At 47.2% G+C, this 15,453-nt stretch overlaps 1 protein-coding gene across 2 annotated transcripts in view; it reads right to left on the bottom strand.

Annotated features, from left to right (window-relative positions):
- LOC146799142 (interferon-induced very large GTPase 1-like) overlaps positions 1 to 15,453 on the bottom strand; it is a 98,744-nt gene that overhangs the window by 52,366 nt on the left and 30,925 nt on the right. The gene's annotated exons all lie outside the window — the stretch shown is intronic.

Genomic DNA, 15,453 nt, shown 5'->3' with positions numbered 1-15,453 from the left:
TCAAACAGGCTAGACGACGTAAATTCCCCGCTGTGGCGTTATTAGTAGCCAAAAGAAGCATATCTCTACCTTGGGGTAGTAGACGAACACCACGAAGTAAGGGCTGGATCACAGATATGACCTATTGTAAGGAGAGGTTAGAAACCTATGCAGAAGAAATACCGCAGGCCTCGAGATTCCTGGGACCCACTGGTAATATACCTCCAATCACTACAAACAGATGAATGAACACATACCATAATATATACATTGTACTCGAACTGTAATGTTGCTTACATTGCTTTACTGTTTGTGTGTCTAAACTGGGGAAGTCGAAGATTGGAGAGAGGGTGCCAGAGAACATTACTTGTTAAGAGATGTGCCCAAGTGAGACTGATGGACTGACATATGCCCAGTGCGCATTAAGATATGTAAGAGGAAGCTTGAGCAGACTAATGTTGAAATGTACGTGAACTATTTTAAAGTAATTATGTATCTCTTGTGGACCTCTGTATGGGATGTCTGACCGCAAATAAATAAAATAAAAAATTAAAAAATTTAAAAAAAGTGTTTGTGTTTATTCTTCAACTGTGCCAGCCCCTGCATTAGGTCAAATGTATCACTGAGTGAGCACAGCATGCAAACCTGCCAATTAAAATGATCTTGAAGGGGGAGTTGGTCAAATGGAAAATTTTAACTGTGATCAACTTTTTTACATATGCCACTATTTTTAAAAGCCGTCCCAAATTCATAATTATGTGCATAGGCAAGGCCAGCAACATATGACCTAGCCTGAAATTCTTCTTTGACACACAATGAATGCAATGAAATAAAATGAAATTTTGGATTTGAACAGCGCGTAGCTACTCCAAGGGCTGTCCCTGCACTCTTCAAAGTCAAGGGGAGAGAGCAGCCAATCCAAATTATTGAACAAAAGCCAAGTTTTAAATTTCATTTTGAACTGACCCGCAGAGTAAATTTGACGCAGGTCTAAGAGGGGCTTTTTCCAAGCAAGATGGCCCAAATAACAAAAAGAGCCGCCACCCGCTTTAGATAAGCGGAACCACGGAACCGCTACCAGATAACTGTTCAAGGAGCACAGGTTCCTCAAGGGGCTGTAGTGTTGTATCCCAGAGGCCACATGTCTGGGCCCAGTGTGATGCAGCGCTCTGAACATTAAGAGCAACATTTTGAAAGTAATTCATTTTTTGACTGGGAGCCAATGCAACTCCCTCAAATGAGGAGAAATATGGACCCGCCTCAGCAGACTCAGCGATATGCAAGCTGACCCATTTTGTACTAATTGTAGTTTTTTGACCATGTACTGCAAAAGGCCTCAGTAGAGTGCATTAGCATAATCCAGCCTGGCAATAATCAAAGCTTGTACCACCGTTTGCCTGGGAGAAAAGGAAAGAAAATGCACAAATTGTTTTGCAGAGTGTAAAAGGCCAAAGCGCGTTTCTACTACCATGTTAATTTGTTTATGGAAGACTAGCTGATTGTCGACCTTGACACCCAGATTTTTGACTGCCTCTTCTTGCAAATTGGGCATGGCGTCTCCCTCTGGCCAATTAATTTGCCAATTCATCTTGAAATTGCGCACAAAACTCAGCACCTCTGTCTTATCTGCATTGCACTTTAGTTGATTTGAGTGCATCCACTGAAAGACTGTAGTAACACATGGTTTGATGGAATCAGGGTTGATAACATCGCCCTCCTTAAAAGAGAAGAAAAGCTCAGTGCCATCAATGTAGGAGATTATTTTGGCCCCAGATGATTCCACCAAAGCCGCCAACAGGGTCAATGTTAAACATTGTTGGGCTAAGGGCTGAGCCCTGAGGAACTCCTGCTGTGACTTTCCTTGTGCCTGAAGAAAACGGGGGCATACCGTACGCAACAGAGTACTCTCCTTTAAAAACTAAAGAAACATAAATAGACTACTCAGAGCGGCAGTGTAAGAAATGGGGTTATTGGTTGGAGGGGATAGGTATCCATCTCAAGTAAAAACACAATATTTGTTAGGGTGAACACTTGAAGCCACCAAGTTAGTTTGAGCTGAATCCCTTGGAAGCTATGGCACAAAGCAGACAGGCGTAGATTAGAGGCAATGTATAAAGTAGATGCGCAGTACTAAAACAGTAACAAAGCCAAAATACTAAACAGTAATTATTTTAAAAAAATGAATTAAAAACAATAGAGTAAAGTTTAGTACACAAAATTATACCAAAATGGAAAACATCCAATAAAGGCAATGGGAGTTATGAATTTTGAATGTTTAAAGTAGAAACAGCGACAAGAAGCAAAAAGTGCCAATGATAGCCAATGGTTGTGGTAGAAAAGGAACGAGACACTATTTGACCCAGAACGCGATGGAGTGTGGGTCGGAGACACTAACCAGGTTCGCCCTGGTCTGAGATGAGGAGGATGGCAAGCCCAATGTGACTAGCTCAGTTGGTCTGCTGCTCTTATTATCGCTCATTCATACTGTCGCAGGGCTCTGATTCCAACAACGCAGTGTCTACAGTCCCTGTGCATGTGTGGGTCCACCATTGCAGCCTTTTTTTCTGTCAGCTGGGCACAGAGAGAGAGAACAGAAAGAGCTGAGGCTTAAAGACGTCAGTACCCAGCACAGCCCGAAACGGGCTGCATGATTGGCAGCATTCACAATGAGTCGGGTAAGCGACGTGCACCAGTGCACATCCATCTGTGGTCTAGACGATGGCATGTAGCATGTGCTCTACTCCCACAACAGCCCTATGACAGGCAGCTGCACGTACTACCTCACCAGGCCTGGTGGGTAAGTGGGCTGCCCGTGGACTATTCAGGAGGGAGTAGAGGCTGAACCCTTTGATTCAAGAGCAGTCAACTGTTTGAAAGGTGCCTCCTGGCCCAGAGTCAATGATAGGTAAGCACAAAACAGCTAAACAACCTCTACCCGCCATAGGCACCCAGGGCAGAACCAAGTACTGAATAGATGGCTGCTGAAGTACTAGGCAGTGCTCAGCAATCACAATTGGTGGCCTCCATGCTTGCAACTGAAGGGGTCACTCAGATCCTGGAAGTCGTAAACACCTCACAAACTTCTATGGAGGCGAATATAGGGGTAGTGGCCATGGAAGTGAGCCTACTCCACGAGGACAAAGAGAAACTACATGAGAAGGTGACCCAGGCAGAGTCGTCACTGAGCCAGCTGCAGCCCAGATGGCAGATCTTCAGCAACAGGTGTTGGAGCTCTCGGACCATCTTCGTATCTTAGCAAACAGATCGGAGGATGCAGAAGTCATAGCGTGCTGCAGCAACATATATGTGGTAGGTCTGCCTGAGGGTACGGAGAAGCAGGACATGGTAACATACCTAGAGGTGTGGCTGAAAGGAATGGTGTCATCCCCTTGCCTGACCACTTTTCTTTCTTGGAACGAGCACATCAGGTTTTGGTGTGGACTCCACTCCCAAAGGCACCACCTAGGTGTGTTGTGGCTAAGCTCCTACATTTCCATGGCAGAGATGTAATCCTACAAGTGGCCAGACAAGCAGGCCACTTTGCGGTGGACAACAGAGGCTTGATCCTCACAATTAAGTGTAGACTCTGTGACATGGGATTGAAGTGCAACCTGCTCTTCCCGGAAAGGCTCCGGATCACTTATGACAGTAATTCCTTCTTATTCTTCTTATTCTTCACTGACCCAATGGAGGCCTAGGACTGGGCTGAAGCCCACAATACATCTTCACAGGTCGGGACCTTGTAGGAATGGTCACAGCACTAAAGAAGCTCTCAACGCCGGAGAAGTAGATAACAAATGGGGCTCGTCATTCACATAGCCTCACAGCAAGGCTCAAGCAGACATGGATAGGTCATCAACGCCGTGGGCTGTGGTGGCACACCGGGAGCCTACCTCTGCAATAGCATCGGAGGCCAGCAGTGATGCCAAGGGTCACACCACAATCAGCCAAGGAACTGATATGACCTAGATTGCTGCCAATCTTTGCTCTGTGACCAGGCGACTACCACCTTGTGAGTGGGCCTTTTATCATCTTTTCAGGCCGAAATGGGGCCCTGCCCACACAAACTAGAGACGGGAGTAGCACCACCAAAGTACACACTTACCCCGAGAAAACTGAGTTGTTTACAAGATGCTTACTGTCCACCTTTTCCGGTTATGGTGGGCACAATAACATTGGCACCACACAACCCGAGAGCCAGGACACACTATACCACTTTCTATTTCATCACCTGGAACATTAGCGGGAAGGTGCAGCAAGCTCAGCACCATCGCATTAGCTCTTATTTAATTAGACGTACCACACACACATTGCCACACTGTAGGAGGCACATTTCAAGAAGCTGGAGGGCAGCACCTGCAGTTCCGCTGGAGAGGCCAGGTCTTCTACACCACATTTCTGCTGTACTCCCTGGGAGATCTGTTACGGGAGGCATCAGGGGTATTTTTTAATCTAGAATGGGAGAAGGTAGATCCGGAGGGATGAAACATATGCGTGAGTGGGAGAATAGATGGCTACTCAGTGCACATCCGCAGGCTGTACTTAAGGAACATGGGCCAGGCAGTGCATTTGCACTTGCTGACTGCCCTGCTGGAGAGTGCCATGGACGAGCCCCTGGTAGTGAGGAGAAGACATTAATTGTGTTGTTGACATTGGTCTGGACTGATCCCACCCACCCCTCTGGGGCGCGCAGGCAGGGCATCAGAACACTTGAATGACTGGTTAACAAATTGGTGCTTACTGGATGCATGGTGGCAAGCACATCCAGTGACAAGGAAGTACTCCCACTTCTTCCACTAGCACGCTCTTCACTCTAGGATAGACCTGTTTCTCACCTCCTGATATCTTGCAGGGACGACACACGATGTGGAGCACCCAAAGATGACCTTCTCATACCACTGCCCACTCGTTATCCCTGCAATATGGCCCATCAGGAACTCGGATACCCTTGTGGGATCTACACTGCTCAGCCTTTGAGGACACCGCACACCGAGGCATCGTGAAAGAAGGCATAAAGCACTTTTTTTTTAAAATAGGGAGTAGTCCTCCACACCATCAGTTGAATGGGGCACCTTTAAAGTGTAAATTAGAGGGATTTGCATTAAAACCTCCGTGGGGTACGATCAACCCTGCAGTCCTAGCTGGGCCGTACAAAACGGGAGCAGTGACGCCTGGAGCTCCATGTGACGTCGGCGGTGGAGGCCCGTCTTTCCCCGTTTTTGTGCAGACAGAAGCATGCAGACCTAGGTACCCGGATGGCCTTACATGGGTACCGGGAATACGTGTCGCAGAAACCCACAGAGGGTGACTCCTTGAGGGCGGAACACAGTCACCCCGTCCTAATGACTATCGAAACACCTGGAGGGCCACCGTGTGCACAAGTGTGTTTCGTCATAGTGTTTACAGACTACTATAGGTCCTTGTGCGGATGGGCCCCGGAAGTGGATGCGGACCAGCTGACCTAATTTTTAGCCAATATACTGCTGACCCCCTTGACCTCAAAGGGCAGAATCCAAATAGAGGGCCTATCATGGTGCGCAAAATAGCTCTGGCAATTAAGCAATTTGTGATGCGCAAAATGACTGGCAGCGAAGGCCTCCTCGGAATTTCTCAAGTGCTTTCAGATGGATCTACTTAAGCCCTTAGCTAAGGTGGACTCAATGGCCCATACAACGGGGTGGCGACCGGAGTCGTTGCAGAGGCATGATGCCAAAGCAGGGAGGGGACCCGCTAGACAGAAGTGCAGATAGGTCCCTTTCTCTCTTTAACTTGAATTGTAAGATCCTTGGGAACATCTCTGCAAACCGCATCCCCTCCTGTTTGCTGACCCTAATCCACCCGGATCAGAGTGGCTACTTCCTGGGGAGGAGTCCCTTCTCGAACATAAAGCACCCTTATCATGAGCTGGATAGACTATTGCGACCTCCCAAGTGGTCTCAGAACCCATGGAGAAGGCATTTGATAACCTCTTGTGGGCATACTTATTATTGGTCCTCTGCCGCATGGGGTTTAGGGGTTTGTGGAGAAACTGCTGACCTGGGTCTAGGTGCTGTGTGTAGAACCCCAGGGCAGGGGTGAGATGGGCATGAGTATTCGGACAAATTACAGATTTACGAAGGCACCAGAGAAGCTGCCTGTTAGCAACCCTACTGCTCATGCTAGCCATTGATACCTTGCCATAGGGGATGAGAACACTGAAAGGGGGTTATGGACTGAGGGTGGCTGGGCAGACCCACATTATCCCTCTAAATGCGTACAACATCCTGATCTATCTTAACAATGTCACTTTGGCGCCAATATTGGGGCTCCTGGACTCATTTGGTATTTTCTCTGGGCTCCACATACTTCCACTGTCTGACGCGTAACCTGCCTTCTTGGCTAGGGACTGGGTTCTTTTGGGATGCTGATTACGTCACACATCTTTTGATTCTTAGGTGTTTGTGTGTAGAGAGACCCTGTGGATGTGCGAAAGAGCAACCAGGATAGAGTGGCTGTCTCCCACTGTGCATCATTGGCGTTTGGGCAGACACTAACATTGTCACTCATGAGTTCCATCCAGCTGGCGAAAAGGGTGGCTTTACAGAAGCTCTTATATGTGTTTGCCAATGCCCCTCTGCTGCTAGGCCGAAAGATGCTCTGTGATGCATACTATTGGCTCTCTGATGTGATCTGGGCATTGGGTGGCCCTGGAGAACCTGTGCCTTCCTTTGACGACTGAGGACATGGGCTATGAGCTGTACCACCTGGTGGGCCAGCTACAGTGGCTGATGACATGGATTGCCCCAGAAGAGCCACCCGAGGCAAAGCTTTTTTGGGAAGCGGACATATGTGCTCTGGATGTCTTCGGAACGGCACTCGGGGATGTGTTGCCACTCCTCTTGCTCCGGGTGGTCCAGTATTGCTGGTCCCGCTATCTGCACAGCTGGTGTGGAGGAGTGGCGTACTCACCAGAATGATTCCTGTGGAGTCTAATAGAGAGACAGCACATCAGTCTCAGTAGCGGCACACCTCTCTTGCAGGTCTGGGTCAACTGTTCGTAGAGGGGGCGCTCTCTTTTTTGCAGAGCTCTAAGGTGCTTACACCTTTCCAATGGGGCAATTCTGACAAATGCGGCACTTAGGGGGTTGCTGGGAAAAGTGTGGGGCGACCTGGATAGGGAGCATGCCACTGACACGGCATTGCATGTATTGATGATGCAGAGCCCTGCAAGACATAGTCACCAGTGTGCACACAGCACTGTGTCAAGTGGTGGGATCGACACTGACCAGTCTACAACATCGTTGGAGTAAGGAATGGACCAAGATCCTGAACCACATCCCACAGGTCTCGAGAAATGTTGCAGTGTAATTATGTACACTGCACATACTTGACCCCTCTCAGTGACACAGGATTTTTAGTGAAGTGCCACATTCATGTTCTAAATCGAAGTTTGTGACCACATAACACACACCATATTAATATCTGTTAGAAATGGGGGTCTCTAGTTGCAATGGTTTGCACAGTTGTCCAAGTAGGGACCCTTCTTCCTAGTTAGGGAAAGGGGGATACACTTCTAAAATAACACCTGCTCACCCCCTTGGTAGATTGGCACACACAGACAGGCTTATCTCAGAGGCAGGGTGCAAAGCATTTGTGAACATATACAGTAATACAATGAAAAAACTACAAATGAACACCACACCAGTTTAGAAAAATAAGTAATCTTTATCTAAACCAAACAAGACCAAAATGACAAAAATCCACACTACAGTAATACAAATATGACTTTCAAAAGGTAGAAACAGTTCTGTTCAAAGCAAATTGCAGAGTGACACTTTTCACACAAAGTACCTTGGATGATGTGCACAAACAAAAACTGACGCAGGGAAGGTGATGTGTTGGTTCCTTATGCCCACGGAAGGTAATGCGTTGGTTCCTTACTTCTGGGGAGGTGATGCGTCAGTGCCTTACTGCCACGCAGGGGCAGTGATGCTTTGGTTTCTTACTGATGGGGAGGTGATGCGTCAGTTTCTTACTGCGGCCCCAGAGTTCTTGCACTTGCAGGCATGGCGCCCAGATATTAGGCATGAGGATCGGGGATGCGTCCGTTCTTGCAGCTGCGGTCCCACGATTCGTTGGTTCTTGTAGCCGCACAGCCTGCGTCGGAATCAGTGCGGTGATCTCGGACTCCATGGATCGGTGCACTCGATGCAGCGTGCAGCGATTTATCGAGCCGCGGGCAGGTGCTGCATTGGTTTCTTCAGCGATGTGTTAGAAACATGTGCGGATGCGTCACACCTTTCGGCGTTGCGTTACTTTTTCAGCTCCCAACAGCAGGAACAACCTCCACAGGGCCAGAACAGCTGCAGGCGCCTCTTGGCAGGTCACAACTCCCAGAAAGGAAGTTCAGGGAAGCTGGGGGTAAAGTCTTTGTATCCCTGAGACTTCAAAAACAGGAGGCAAGCTCTACTTCAAGCCCTTGGAGTTCTTCCTCAAGCAGGGGACACAACACACAGCAAAGTCCTTGTACTTTCCTTGGCAGAAACAGCCCCTGCAGGCCAACCCCAGACAGCACACAGCAAAGGGGCAGTACTTCTCCTCAGTTTCTCAAGCTCTTCTCCTTGGCAAAGGTTCCTCTTGAATCCCAGAAGTAATCCTAAATTCAGGGGTCTGGGCCCCACTCTTTATAGCAGAATATTATTTTTTTCTGGAGGGAAAATACCTCTTTGCCCATCCAAAACTAATTCTGTCCTCTCTGGTGCAGTTTCCTGGCAGGAGGTGGAGACAGCATTGTCCAAGGCAGACCAGGCCCATTCAGGTGTAAAAGAAATCTCCTCCCCCTACTCTGAATGCAGCCCAGGTCTTTTCAGCACAGCCCTGACTCACTTTGGAAAGGAAGGACACACCTAAACCTCCCCCCCCCCTCAAGTGGCTGTCTGAACAGAATGCACATTCCCAGCCCCTGTCACTCTAAAGCCAGACAGTCAATACACAAACCTAGCAGCGGCACACTGGATGGCTAAGCAAGAAATTACCTACTTTCTAAAAGAGGCATTTTCAAACACAAAATGTAAAAATAATCCTTACTAAAAGATGCATCTTTATATACTGAGTTCAGGCATACTACATTTTATCTTCCCATCTTGTTCCAATGAGAAGTTAATTTATAAGATGTTATAAATAAACGTCCATTCTATCCTATGGGACAGATAGCCTTACAGTAGTGAAATACGAAATTGGAAGTATTTCACTATAAGAACATGCCACACACATCAGGGCATGTCCTATCTTTCACATATACTGCACATTGCCCACAGGGGTACCTAGGGCCAACCTTAGGGGTAACTCACATGTAAGAAAATGGAAGGTTAGGGCCTGGCAAGTAGGTGCACTTGCCAGGTCGACACAGCAGTACCAAACTGCACACAGACACTGCAGTGACAGGTATGAGTTATATTTACAGGCTGCTTATGTGGGTGGCACAATCAGTGCTGCAGGCCCACTCGCAGCATTTGATTTACAGGCCCTGGGCACACCCGTGTTGGGGTGTCATCGCCCCCCGGTCTCATTAGCAGCGTCTGTTCTTTTCATTAGATGCGCTGGGGCATAACTTGTGCGGCGTGGCGTTCTCTGCGACTCCCTGACAGGGACACCCCAACAAACAATCTGCAAAGCCACCTATTTAGAAAGAAAAAAAGGGAAAAATACAACACAGCGAACTGTGACCAGAGCTTATCCCATTTGTGTATAGAATCGAAGCTTCTCAGATCAAAATGAAAAGGATGAGCGCAGAATTTTGAACTAGTTCTTGACAGCAGATAACATGAATGACCGCCTAGGGCTCAGGGGTCACTTTCACTCCGGCTGGAGTGAATGGGTATTACATCAAGAAATACAGATTCCCCACGGTTTACCTTTAAAGAAAAAAGAGATAAAAAAACAACTGATAGGTCCTGATGAAGATGGAGATAATGTTTTATATCCATTGAAACGTACGTCCACCTCAGAGTATGATGTCCCAGCTATCAGCATAGCATTCGAGGGTTATTGGTTCCACCCCGAACATTTTTTCATCTGTGTTTGTGATGCTGTACTGGGTAGGATGAGTGTGTGTAGAATGAGTCAGTGATACCAGCGTTGATTATGTGAAGGAGGTGTAAATGTGGGGTTAGTATTTTTGGATAGCAAAATTGGGGGCATATCAACAACAACCGGCGATAATTATCTCTAAGCACACTTAGCGCTAGGATAATTATCGCCGGCTAGCGTGAATTTTTATCGCTGAGATAGCGTGCTATTAGCAACGCTTATCTCAATAGCGATAAAAATCCTCACGCTAACAGGCTAACGTGAGATTATCGCTGGAAACCCAGCGATAATCTCACGTTACCTTGTTGATAGGGACAGGCAAACTTAGCCATGATATCCTCCTTCCATAGGATATCATGGCTAAGTCTGAAAAATACCAGACGTAAAAAAGCAGCGTTAACCGCGGTTAGCGCTGCTTTTTTTGTCTCTAACAGGGTTAGCGACATTCTTGATAATAGGAGAAATGTCGCTTAGCGACATTTCTCCTATTATTTTACTCTGGAGTAAAAGGGTGCTAACATGGAAATTTGCATGTTAGCACCCTGTTGTTGATAGGGCGCTAGTTTTATCGCTTTTAAAGCCAAAAAAGCAGAGATAAAGCCCTTGTTGATATGCCCCTTGATGTTTTCTTGAGAGAAAAGATTCAAAGAACTTGTGTACAAATCACAAGTGTTTTTCTTTCTACAGATTGAGATCACTATGTATAAAAAATTTACTTTTGAAATTTGTTGACATATGGCCAAGAAACCTAATACAAGACGGTTAGACACCGGAGGGTCAGAGGGAGCAAGTTTAGAGACCGCGCAGGATTGGTTCCCCCATCGAAATACATATAACACAGAGAAATCCTGAGGTCTAATGGTAAAGAGAAAAGGTGGTATGTAAGGTGAGGAAGAGAGGCCTAATGTACGTAGTGGAAGGGAAAAACTCCAAAACTATGGTCATACAATCACCGTGGGTAACTAACCCCATCACATGGGATTTTCATCCCAAAGAAAATCTCAGAATCTCAAGGGGCAGCAGGGCCCTTTAGCGAGAAGTGAGAGCTTTGTGCTGTAGGTATTATGCACCAAGAAAGGGAATGAATCCACAAATGGACATGAAGTGAGTGGGGGTTGCAGTGCTGGTGTGGTAGTAGTGAAAAAAAGGGGGAGTGTGTTAAAACTAGTGACGGGACGGCCAGGAGACTTCTGTTGAACAATGCCGTACCGATGCTAGATTAAAAGAAGTGGAGGCAACACTAATCCGGTTTGATCAGTGAAGCAACATATGAAATAGTGGTCGACATGTTTCAGCCGTGGCGCCTAACTAGGCTCGGCTTTCATCAGGACCTGAAAGCTACTGCAAAAAACAACGTGACAAAGGATATAGTGGGCACCCACAACTTGCTTGTAGGGTGCACGTCTCCTCAAATATACACACACCACCCGTACAAACTGGGTGGAAAATGGACCTCCACCTGGCAACCGCTCAGGAAGGAACACCGCTCTGTCCGTCGGGGAACCAGGCTGGAACGAGCATTCCAGCCTGGTTCCCCGACGGACAGAGCGGTGTTCCTTCCTGAGCGGTTGCCAGGTGGAGGTCCATTTTCCACCCAGTTTGTACGGGTGGTGTGTGTATATTTGAGGAGACGTGCACCCTACAAGCAAGTTGTGGGTGCCCACTATATCCTTTGTCACGTTGTTTTTTGCAGTAGCTTTCAGGTCCTGATGAAAGCCGAGCCTAGTTAGGCGCCACGGCTGAAACATGTCGACCACTATTTCATATGTTGCTTCACTGATCAAACCGGATTAGTGTTGCCTCCACTTCTTTTAATCTAGCATCGGTACGGCATTGTTCAACAGAAGTCTCCTGGCCGTCCCGTCACTAGTTTTAACACACTCCCCCTTTTTTTCACTACTACCACACCAGCACTGCAACCCCCACTCACTTCATGTCCATTTGTGGATTCATTCCCTTTCTTGGTGCATAATACCTACAGCACAAAGCTCTCACTTCTCGCTAAAGGGCCCTGCTGCCCCTTGAGATTCTGAGATTTTCTTTGGGATGAAAATCCCATGTGATGGGGTTAGTTACCCACGGTGATTGTATGACCATAGTTTTGGAGTTTTTCCCTTCCACTACGTACATTAGGCCTCTCTTCCTCACCTTACATACCACCTTTTCTCTTTACCATTAGACCTCAGGATTTCTCTGTGTTATATATGGCCAAGAAACAACATTGTTTAAAGAGAATATGACATTATAAATTATGATTGCTATGTGATGGCCTTTTTATACCAATGAATAATGAAATAAAAAATAAATAAAAGCATTTTTATAAAATTTATATTTGTGTGTGGAGAAACCATGAGTCAATGACCCATTCCTATGCTATAGATCAGCAAGCATTAAAACTATTAAGGCCATGTGGGAGGTTGTTTATTAATTTTGGTTTATTTCCCCCTTACTCCCAGACCGCATGAGTTTAGTTCTCTAGGGAGGCGCTTTTCTCAATCAGGATCGACCTATGCAAGGGGGCAACTGCCAGCTGAAGACCGGCCTATGCTAGGCCTGTGTGGGACTGCAACTGCCACCTGAAGGCACACCTGTGCGAAGCCGCAAATGGACAGTGTTGCAGGCAGCTTTTAAGTGGCCGCCACTGCCAAGTGTAGTGACCAGCCGGTGCATGGCTACAACTGCCCAGAGATCAGTGTGTGCATGGCCAGCCTGTGCAGGGTATGTAACTTCCTGTTGTTTCCAGCCCATGCTGGGCTGAAGTTATAAAAGTCTTGCTAAGTCTGAGAATGCTGCATCTGAAGTGTCACATGGCCTAACTGGGGCAGCAACGAGGGCCTGCCGACCACACTGTGGGCCCAGCTCCATGACTTTTAGAAAGAGAAACTCACATCAGTCCATCTAGGACTGCATCAAGCCAAGACTACCTTCTTCCCTCCCCGGCATAGGTGCACTGTCATGAGCGGCCCAAGCACCCATGGCAGGAGAGAAGAAGAGCTGCTGGCCAGCATACCAACTTTCCAGCAGACAGTGTTTGGACATGCCTGAAGATGGCAAAGCTGACCTGCGGGAACTAATTCCACATCACTGTGATAAGCACTTGAACTGAGACTGTGCACACATGTTTGTGGATGGCTAATCTGCCCCTGAGCTATATGCTAACTACAACTGCATTCCCCATAGATGGAGGAGCTACCCAGCACTGGGAGAGAGCCTGTAAAGGAAGGGATGCAGGGAGGAAGCAGGAGGAGGCACAACACTGACATGAACAGCTGCCAGCGTAACTAAATAGTTTTCAGAGTGTGGCAGCATGCAGGATTGCATTTTGTAATATCATAAAGTACTTTTCATTCTTGAAAAGATAAGCCGATGGCTTGACATTCCGTTATTGAATTGTTGATTGATTGATTGACCACACTACCCCCCTAAGAAGCTTGTGACTGCTCGTCATCGGAGCTAATGAGAGACAAGTGCAGGGTTCATTCGAGAGACTAATCTATAAGCTTAAAGATAAAATACAGGTGTTCAAGGCAGTAGCAGCCACTTGTAGTATGAAGTGGCGGGGCGGGAGAGGTAAACTCAACAAACAAACAAGTATAAATAAAAAAAAAGAAAACTTACCTGCTCCGACGGCTGCCACCTTGCTCCCAATCCTTGTGTCCTTGCCAGGAGCCAGTTGCACGCTGCGCAGGCTCCCAGCTCCCAATCCCTGCGCTGCTCACATGCTGGGAATGTTATTGGTCTGAGCACCTCAGTTCGGTGCTCAGACACAGAGTGGGAGCCTGTGTTGGTTTCTCCACCCAGCTGTACAACTCAGCTAGGTGGAAAAGGGCTAAGTGCGCATGACGGTTTGGCAGTTTGGCCAGCCAAAGGGCTGGCCAAACTGTCATGAGCACTTGGTAGAGTCCACCACTCCCCTGTCCTCCCTGGTGCTGCAGCGTCAGGATGAGAGGCCACGCCCCTCCCTTGCAGCATGCAGGGCTAAAAATAAAATGATAGTAAAAATGTTTTATTATCATTTAATTTTTGTCCTGACTCATTTGCCTCTGCTGGCTTTCAGAAGGGGGGCGACACTCCTATCCTATATTGCAGGAGCCGCCACTGGTTCAAGGAAATCTGGGAATACTTTCGTAATTGATGTCACTATCACAGAGACCACTGTAATGCTGTCAATTACATGTTTCCTTCATATAAGACTTTGTTTATACCTAGTTCTTTTCTGTTCCTCCTTTCTTCCTCAGATTAACCTGTTTGCCCTTTTGGGCATTTGTTGCCCAGTTACTCACAGGACGACTATGTTCAGATGATTGGATGTGCTGATGTTCCCTTCTCCTCTGCAAAAGGGGTTATAGACTGTTGTGACTGTTTTTTTTCCATCAATGAGGAGTAGCATTCTTCTTAAAACTGGGAAGCTGTTCATTTGTTTCTTGAGACATGTTTGGATTTGAAACATTGCTTATGACGTGCAAAGTCGCAGCGTGGGTTGCCGGTGCCGGGAAACATTTTTAAAAGAAAGGATTGTGCCTCCTAACCCGTGGAGCATTAGCTCAGGAGTGCTAACGGTCCATGGGTTAAGGGGCACAATACTTTCTTCTAAAATATTGTGCCCCTAAGAATTTTGCGCCCAGGGTAACCGCCCATATGGACACACCCAAGCTACGCCACTGGTGACGTGCACAGTAATTGGCGATTTGGCCTGGTATTTTCACTGTATTCACTGTGTTGTCATTTAAAATCAATTAAGAAAGATGATAAAAAGGAGAGTCTAGTGCAGAATGGATTTTATTTGGTGCAGATTGCAGAGTCATAGTAGGATGGACCCTAGGATACTACTGGCAAACCATCTCAACCACCACCGCTGAGGCCCACTAGGCCCTGACTGACACATGCCACCGCCTGAGCAGCATTTAGTGAAGCGTCAGGTACAAAAAGCACAAAGTTATGCCCTGAAAATATAGGAAGGAACAGTATTGCCCTCCTTGACCTTACATGGTTCAATGTTAGGCAGCTTAAATACTTCAATTGGGAACTTAACAGATGCCTTCTGATGAGGGCAGCCTCATGAACTTCCATTAGTGGCAGGAGTCGCTTACACATAGGGTCTGATTACGATGTGAGTTGGAAAGCCTCCTACCGCAAGTCGGAGGCTTTCCAACTCACATCATAAGTTTCACTTTCAACCACCGCATTACAATGCCGGCAGTCGGAAGTGAAACCGGCCAGTCAATCGGCTGGATTCCGCCTGACGGCCAGTCAGAGGCCCCACCATAATCCCAGAAGACAGCGTTTACGCCTTTGGGATTAAGATGTCGGTTTCCGACTGGCTTTCCATGTCGGGCTGTCCAACATGGAAACCCTGTTGGAAAGCGTCTTTGGGGCCCTGCGCCCCATTCCTCCACCGCCTCCGGT

This window comes from Triturus cristatus, chromosome 9 (genome assembly GCF_964204655.1).
Source record: "Triturus cristatus chromosome 9, aTriCri1.1, whole genome shotgun sequence".
Taxonomy (NCBI): Eukaryota; Metazoa; Chordata; class Amphibia; order Caudata; family Salamandridae; genus Triturus; species Triturus cristatus.
The sequence above is the reverse complement of the archived record's forward strand: the minus strand, read 5'-3'. Positions and strand labels throughout refer to the sequence as shown.